Raw genomic sequence first — 9,662 nt, 5'->3', positions numbered from 1 at the left:
TCTTTACTTGTTTATGCTATTATTGTATTTGATAGTGAAAAAATCGAAACTCAAGCATATAAAAATGCTACAAGAGCAATAAAAACATTTATAAGTAACACTAAAATGTTATATAGTATGCAACAAATGAAATTTAATGTGCATTTACTACTGCACATACCTAAATCAGTTAAAGATTTTGGGGCTTCATGGTCTGCCTTTCCTTACGAAAGTTACAATTTTGTTTTAAGAAATATGTTGCATAGTTCTCAAACTATTCTGCAACAAATTTGCAAATCATACTTGAGATTTCAAATAATAAAATACATAGATACTTTTTCTAAAATAAATTGTAATACACAAGGTAAAAATTTATATTTAAAAATGTTAGGAAATTATAAAAGAACTGGTCACAGCACAATAACCGATAATAATCGATCATTAAATAATCGGTTATTTAATTATATTTGGAAATGGTGGTGGTGTACGTGTTATTTCACACGGTGGTAATATTTTTGATAATCTATTATCAAAGATTTTCAATTTTGTTCCAATGTCCAAACCATAGCTTCCTGCAATTCTTTGGGTCAATCCAAGTTAATAGAAATAGTTTTATAACAAAAGAAGAGGGTTTTAATTCGAGATTTAGTAAAATTTCTGTTACATTTTAGTTTGGTAAAAAAAAGAAGAGAATTTTAATTTGAGATTACTAATTTAGTAAAATGTCTGTTACATTTTAGTTTTATAAAAAAAAAGAAAAAAACTTTAATTTCAGATTAATATATAATACACAATAATATTAATAATGTTTAATACTATATTCATTGAGTGTTAGAGTATAAAACTAAATATAAGGTGTAGTAAAAAGAAATCCATTATTTTTTCAATAAATGGCTTTAGTAATGTGTATCTCGCGTTGTATAAGTGCGATCGGTTACGCTTGATGGCGTTAGAAAGATAAGATTTCGTAATAAAAAAACTTCTGAGACAGTTTTGTGATTGTTTGACTCAGTATTGTTTGAGCGCGCGTCAAAGATGGACACCAGCAAAGAGAAAATACGCCATATTTTACAGTTTTTCTTCGATAAAGGCGAAAACGCAAGCCAGGCGGCTGAAAATGTGAATAGTGGTCCTGATACTGTAACAGCCAATCAAGCGCAATTTTGGTTTCGTCGATTCCGTTCCAATCATTTTGATGTCAAAGATGCACCACGCTCTGGAAGGCCAATTGTCGAAAATGTCGATAAAATAATGGAAATCGTCGAGTCCGACCGTCATGCAAGCACTGTTTCGATTGCCCAGGAGCTAAACATTGCACAAAAAACCGTTTGGAACCACTTGAATAAGGTTGGATACAAAAAGAAGCTCGATGTATGGGTGCCACACGAGTTAACACAAAAAAACCTCATGGACCGAATTTCCATCTGCGAATCGCTGCTGAATCGCAACAAAATCAACCCATTTCTGCAGCGGATGGTGACTGGTGATGAAAAGTGGGTCACTTACGACAACGTCAAGCGAAAACTGTCGTGGTCAAAACGCGGTGAGCCGGCGCAAACGATAACCAAGCCAGGATTGACGGTCAGGAAGGCTTTGCTGTGTGTTTGGTGGGATTGGCAGGGAATCATCCACTATGAGCTGCTCCCCTACGGCCAAACTCTTAATTCGGACCTGTACTGTCAACAATTGGACCGTCTGAAGGAATCAATCGCCTAGAAGAGAAAATAATGGAATTATCTTCAAAATGGCAACAAGTTATCGAACTAAACGGTGCATATTTGACCTAAATCGGATCATTCTAACTAAATAAAGCCTTCAATTTCATGCAAAAATAATGGATTTCTTTTTACTACGCCTTATATTATAAAATTCAACGATTATAATAATTAATAAAACTAAAAGTAGGTATATTATTTTAATAAATAATTTTCTTATACAAATATTGAATTTTATTCTCATTTAATGTACACATTTTAGTATTAATGTATTTTATTTTCATACACTTTAAGATCACAACAATGTTTGTCAATTTAAGTTATTTAACTTGAGTTAACTTCATGACACGTAAAAAAGTTTTAGTCATAATCGTAAAGCTGTAATCAACTCGACCAGCAATTACAGTACAACATTTTTATTATGTTATAAGAATGCTTGACTATAATTGACTGATTTGCTTACTGCAACCTTACGATTATAATTAAAACTCTTTCATGTGTTATAAAGTTGATTCAAATTGAGAGTAAGGGCCTATCCAGACAAACTTGCTTAATCGCATAAACGTATGTATAAAGAAATTGATTGGTCCATAAGGAAATGAAACAATTAATTTCTTTATGCATTCGTTTATGCGACTATGCAAGTTTGTTTGGATGGGCCTTAACACTCAAATTGACACTCAAGTTGAGTGTCACTCTCAAGTGTCACTCTCAAGTTGAGTGTCACTCTCAAGTTGAGTGTTCGAATTAACATTTAAATTGAGTGTTACTTTGAGTGTCTTTTTGAGTGTTTTATTGAGTGTTTTTTTTGTAAGGGTTATACTTCAAGCTCAGAGGAAACCTCAGAAAACGAACCATTGCAAATTCCTGCATTACATTCTGCGCCATCTGCCAGTGATATTCATCCGCAAAATCGGTTTGCGGAATCTTCTAACAACGACGAAGAAACTGAACTTTCTGATAGCGGTGAAGAAAATCGAGGCTACTGAAGAAGGTGAACAAGAAGAAAATGAAAAAGTGCAGGACGGCCGAGTCAATGGAGTTGAAGTAGAGAATCGTGATATTGCACAGGATTTGGAAGAAGAAAATAATTCCGACGTATACACTAATTCGTCAGAAGAAGAAAATGTCTATGAGCCAGAAAATCGTGCGGATGTTGGCAAGAGGATACTTAAGAACGCATTTCTAGCTATGCATTTGAAGCATGAGCAAGGAAACTTATTGCTAAGAATATTACGGGAATTTCCTTTCAATTTGAATTACCTTCCTAGAGACGCGAGAACGTTGTTGCACACACCTACTGTTGTTACTACTACATACGTTCAACAACTTGCAGCAGGAGAATACCTTCACATTGGTTTCAAGTGCACTCTTACGAAAAAATTGAAAAGTCTTCCTCATGATGTTGCCAGATGTTGTACAAATCGATTTTAGTACCGACGGTGCCAAAGTACATCACAATAGCACGGATCAGTTTTGGCCAATACAATATCGCATTTATAATATAGCGGATAGAAGGCCCATGATAGCAGGTGTATTCACAGGTAAACAGAAGCCATCAAATCCATTCGATTTTTTCGATCAGTTTGTTCAAGAAATTGTAGACATTCGTGAAGAAAGTGGAATTGTACTACGCAATAGACAGCTTCCTTTAATTGTTCATTGCTTCATCGCTGATGCACCTGCAAGGGCATTTGCTTTGAACCATTATGGTCATACAGCGGCAAACGCGTGTTCAAAATGTAAAGTAGAAGATCATCGTTGTGAGGAACCAGGCTTCAGGGGAACAATGGTTTTTAGAGACATTAGATATCAACCAAGAACAGATGAAGAGTACCGCAATATTGTTGACGAAGATCACCACAAAGGCCGAGGTCCATTAGCTCCAGTGGTAGAACTAGTTACGCGAGTTCCGTTTGAACCTTTGCACCTAGTATATCTAGGAAATGTCAAAAAGATTTTATCTGCACATATTTAAGGCAAATATGGATGTCAGAGACTAAATGGTAGAAAACTGGACATTTTTGATTCAAGAATGACATTTCTTAAAATATATTGTCCCTCGGAATTCAATTGCCGTCCAAACAAATTAACAATGTGTCACAATTTCAAGGGTACTGAATATGGGTAACTGTTACTCTACACTTCTCCAGCTATTCTACAGAATATTTTTCCAGAAGAATATTATGAACATTTCCTTTTACTCCATTGTGTCATGCGCTTACTTAGTTTTGAAAACACGACCCAAGAAATATATGCTTACTGTCAAGAATCTCTCGAAAGTTATGTTAATTATTGTATGCGAAGTATTTTATGGAGAGTAGTTTCTTTCATATAATGTGCATGTTCTTTTGCATATAGTAGCCGATGCTATGCAACTGGGTAGTTTAGAAACATTCAGTACATTTTGCTATGAAAATAATATTTCTGAATTTCGCAAATATATTCGAAAACCACACCTCGCTTTACAGCAATTTTACAAAAGAATATGCGAACTAAATGACTTCAGTGTTGCACCTATAAACAACAACATTGAAATTCGCGTATCAAAAACTCATGGTGAAGGTCCTCTTCCACAAGATATACCAGCCTGCCGGCAGTTTAAGAAACTAAAAGTTGGTAAAATCACATCTCTACTGATTTGCGTGACTGTTGCTGTATTCTTCAAAATTGTGAAATCTGTGCAATACAAAATATTATACAAATGCAAGGAAATATTTTCCTTATTGTAAAAAAATTTAGAACGGTTATTAATGCATATGGTGTAGGAATTACATCAGATTTAGTATATATAATTGAATAATAAAGGAATAATAATTTAGGAATATATAATTGTAAGAATTTATCCAATAGAATCGAAGTAGTAAACTTAATGGATGTTAAAAGAAAAATATACAAAATGCCGAAGTGGAGTGGTAGACAAGGACAGGAAGAATTTATACTTCAAGATGAGTGGATGTGTGTGACTTTATTGACACCGCTAGTATTGTCTTAATATTAAATATACTTAGCTTGCATAAATCTGTGCATTAATAACTTAGCATATTATAAGTAAAGGTGGAAAATAGCTGTATGTTGCGGAAAATTGAGAAATGTCAAGTACAATATTAAATGTATATTATTGGATATATAATAATAATTGCAGCACTAGAAAGAATAAGATTTTTGGACTTTTTTATAATGTTTTACATTTAACCTGGTTACAAAATATTTATATATTAGTATATAGAAATGTAATAAATTGTAACAAAATCACATTTTCTGTTCATTGATGTCGCAGTATTATGGAGTATCTTTCGCAAACAGAAAGAAATAAGAAGTCGAAGAAAACTTTCAGAGTGTCCAGCAGTGGCAGAATGGTGAAAACTCCAAAACGTATTATGATTACGTCTTCAGATGAAGCTCCTGTTTGCAAAAAAAAATATTTGAAGAGTACAGTAAGCGTGACAAAGGAATTGGAGCGACTGCGAAGCATTTGCGGACAGCAAGACAAAGGTACCAAAGTCATAAGTAAGTAGGGTATCCAAAAATATGGAAAACCTGGAATTGTCAGGGAATTTTTCTGGAAATCCAGCATTTTTTCCCCCAAATTGTTTTTTGACAATTTATTTATGTCGAGAATTTGTTGCATCGCGCGACAAGATTGGCTGTCGGATAGAAAATGTACAGGATGCTCGGAGGAAAAGTTTTAGATCTTAGCAAAGTGCTATTCGTCAGCCCATCAATTTCGATATATTCTAATATTAGTAGATGTCCGCAATCATTTTTCACTACAACATTTTTCCCGCATAATTACTGTGATAATGTAATATAATAATTTATGTTAAAACGTTTTTGTTTACATTCTTATAAATAAAAGTTGCACTATAAATATATGCATCGCCATAAATATATATTTATTTATAAGACATTATTAATAATACTGTTGTTTGATCTGGGATTTTTAATAAAATTGTGTAGAACATCAAGGAAATCTCAATTTATTTTTCAGATTTGAGTGGCCATACTAGTAAGACCATTATATTGTTGGGAAAAGAAAACGCTGTATCCAACATGTTGCTAAACAATGTGATGTCTACTTCCATAGACACCATTGAAAAAGATTCGTAAGTAATTATTAATATTCTAAATTTATATTTATTCACGGTTTTCATATTTATTAATAAATTTAATTTAATTATTTAAAATGAAAAGAAAACATTCCTGTTACAATAAGATACGTAAACTACAAATTGGAAAAATGTGTTTTATGACTTGCAATTTCATGTATACGTTACATTTGAAGTGTTACGTCGGGATGTTACGTCCTGGTAGAGAACGCAACACGACGTAAGGTCTCGATCGTACTAGCAGGTCGAGTTACGAGTCAGCGACCAGAAGGATCGCTTTACGCGTGTACCGACGTACGACGAGTGGTCCTTTTTCGATCAGAGAACTGAATCTCTTTATCGCGGACGGACCGAGAGCGGATAAGAGAAATGAAGGGGGAAAAGGGAAGGATTCGAAAAGAAATTGTGATATAATTTGAATTGGAATTTAGATAATTCTTAACGATTACATTTATTTTCCTCGCGGGGTTGTTACAATTTTTATTAACTACTAGCACGGAGACAAAGTAAGTGTGTGTGTGTGTGTGTGTTTGTGTGTGTGTTTTTGTGAGTGTGTTGCGTGTGTGGACTTCTGGGTGAGGCTGAGCGTTAATGTTCAGGATCATTGGGAGGTGAAGAGGATGAAAAGTAGGTCGTGGGGGAAAATGGAGGAATAGGTGGAGGTACTGGACGAGGAGGCAGATTTTGAGAAGAAAAAAAGGAAAACCGCCAAGTGGGGTGGGAAGGGTGGAAGGTTTTTGCTGATCCAGGGGTCTAGGTAGCTACCTGTGCGTAATCCGGGACACTAAATACTGTACGCGAGCTACCCGGAGTTAAAATTTTGATATTGAAAGGAAGAAAACGAGTAACAAAACGATAACTTACTGTTGATGTGCGATTTGGAGGAGAGAGTAACTGTTGCTGGATTTCTCAGTTGGGCCCCCTTCGATCCTCGTCTGAATTGAACCTGGTATTTGCGTGTGAGGGTTGCGGACGATCGCACGATTAATACAGCAATAAGCACAGAGAGTTGAGTAGCTGAACTCTTAGGGTACTTGGATTTTTCCTTAATGGCGTATAAGTGACCCGCGGTGCGCGGAGTCGCGGTTATATACGATATCAACTGGAAATGGTTTGGAAGGGAAGATGTGGAAATTTGGGGGGGTCCTAGGTTGTTGGATTCGTCAGAGAAAATGGTATGGGGGACTGTTGTATCCAGTAGTAAGTAAGTAGACAGTGTTAAGGAAATCTTCTTGGCTGGGGTTGTGGATGGAGAAAATCATACATTTCAAAAGAGAAGGTTATTGGAGGATTTTTAAAGTGGTGAGGGAATCAGCAGATGAGGCGGAACCGGATAACGTAAGTTAGAAAATGTAACAGACATAATTTTTTGTTATCCAGCGGTTCCTTTGATCCCAAGGATAAGGTCCGGCGAAGTTTACTTTGCGGATTAAGGAGTTTTAGTGCTGTATTTCCCAGGATTATTTCGGAATTTTAGTCGGAATTTTTATTGGGGAAAGACGAAAAACGGTCTTACAATTCGGAATTGTTTGTTGTTTCCCGACAGAGGAGGCAAAGATAGAGTGCATGACTCATGTCTGCACAGGATGTAACAGAAGCATAAAGTTTTTTCTTAATTCTGTGAAGGAAAAAAGCAACATGTATTTTCAACAAGCTTAATTCTACACTTGCATCCGTATCCTTGCCGAACAAAACAGTATCAGCTAAAGATTCCAGTAATACGAAGAGGAAATATTTCAAGAACGTTTCTTTCAATTATAATTCTGCAGAAGAATTGCGTACACCCTCTCCTCGGATAAATGAAGACAGCTCTTTGAATTATTTGAAAAAAATCCTCGAAAGAATAAAGTAACTAACATTCACATATTTTTCTTTTACTATGAACAATATATATCTCGGATAATAAATTAGTCGTTTTCCAATATAATGAGGTAATGTATTCACTTTCTATATTTTAGACTACAATTTTGGTTTTTCACTTATTTATACAATTATTTATATGTATTTAGTTTTTTATTAGCTAATATAATACATATATTATATGTTTGCAGGATAATAGAAGATCAAAACAAGGAGATACCTCTACAAAATAAAGAATTGAAGGAGCAAAATAAAAAAATAATTGACCTCTCGCGTTTTAATATATGCGAAGAACCACTGAATAAAAGTTTATTTGAACCACTGCAGGGTTTTCCCTTGCACACCATCGATCAGTTTAAGGACATGAAAACCGATTCGAAAAAAGCAGAGCGACAGAAATTGGTGAATGCACTTCTGTATGTTTCTATGAAATATGTGCGCACTTTTTCTATGAAATAGCTGCACTTTTTAATTACATTGCATTGCATTGCATTACATTTACATTACATTGCATTTTTACAGTACATTTTAGTAATAATAATCTTTATTGGTTCCCCTTAGGGTTACAATTTTTTACAATCTGAACTCTTACCACCTCATTTACATTAACCTTATACTGATCTTACATACTAATTCGCCGCCTTTAGCCTATACCCTATCCTGCTCCTGCAGATCCCCAACCCTACACACACACACACACACACACACACACCCGCAGTCCTAACCTATTTACCCTACCAGGACCCCCGTTTCCGATTCCTGTCATGAGTCCTTATCTCCATTCCTCTCTTCCACTTTCTCACTCATACCCTCACTCCCCCCACTTCTCCCCCTCCCCCTCCCTCCCCCTCCCTTATCAACTCCTCCAATTTCCTCAGCCAAACCTCCCCTTCTCCATCCTCTCCCAATACCACTCCCCTCATTTCTTGCCATCCCTTCACCTCCTCCCATCCTACACATTCCTCCCACACATGTTGACATATTTCTTTCCCACACCCACACAATCTGCACTACATCCACTCTTCTCCTTCCCAATATCTACCACCCCTCATTCCATTTCCCAGCCTATACCTTGCCACCCTCTGCCACCTGCTCTCCCCCATCCCTTTTTCAAATACCCTGACACTCCCTCCCCCTTAATCCATTTATAATCCTCATTAAATCTTGATTCCAATATTTTTTCCTTTCTTTCTTCTCTCTGCATCTCCCTCACTTTCGATATCATCTCTTCCATTCCCCTCTCTTCTTTTCCCCCACTCCTTTTCCTTCATCCCTCTCTCTTCTCTGAATCTTTTCCTTTCCTCCTCCCAATCCGAGCCCTTACTCTTCCCTTACTCTTTACTTCTTAATTTAATTTCCCGCCAACACCTTCTGGCCAACTCGCTCCCTCTTCCCTCCTCCAGCCTTAATTCAAATCCTAATGCTCTTTTCCCCACCCTTTCCCTTAACTTTTCTCTCTGTACCTCTTCTCTGACCATATAGCCCGGTATACTCCATTCTACCCCCAACATCCACTTCAAATATCTTTCCTGCAATCTCTCTAGTGCTTCCCTCTACTTCCATCCCCATATCTCCACCCCATACCCAATCACTGGCCATACCAGCGCGTCAAACAACCAGCACCTTCTACCCCAATCTCTCTTAAACCTCCATTTCCCCATCCCCCATACTTTCCCCATCACTGCAGCCCCTCTCCTCATCCTTTTTCTTACATGCGCCTTCTGTCCCCCATTGCTTTGTACTACGTACCCCAAATATGAAAATTCTTTTACTTCCTCTATCACCTTCCCTTTCCATCTCCAATTCATTTTCCTTTTCCTTCCCCCTCCCTTCCTAAACCTCATTATTCTTGTTTTGTTCACATTTAGTTCTAGCCCTTTCCCATCTAAATACCTTTCTAATCTGGCCAACATGCATCTCATTCCATCCTCCTCCTCCGTCAACAGCACCATGTCGTCCGCATATGCCAGCGAAAAAATTTTTCCCTCTCCCAGTCTTA

Source organism: Odontomachus brunneus, unplaced genomic scaffold (assembly GCF_010583005.1).
Source record: "Odontomachus brunneus isolate Ranch 3 - 2012 unplaced genomic scaffold, Obru_v1 Obru_scaffold_245, whole genome shotgun sequence".
Classification (NCBI taxonomy): Eukaryota; Metazoa; Arthropoda; class Insecta; order Hymenoptera; family Formicidae; genus Odontomachus; species Odontomachus brunneus.
This window is presented reverse-complemented; position numbering follows the sequence as displayed.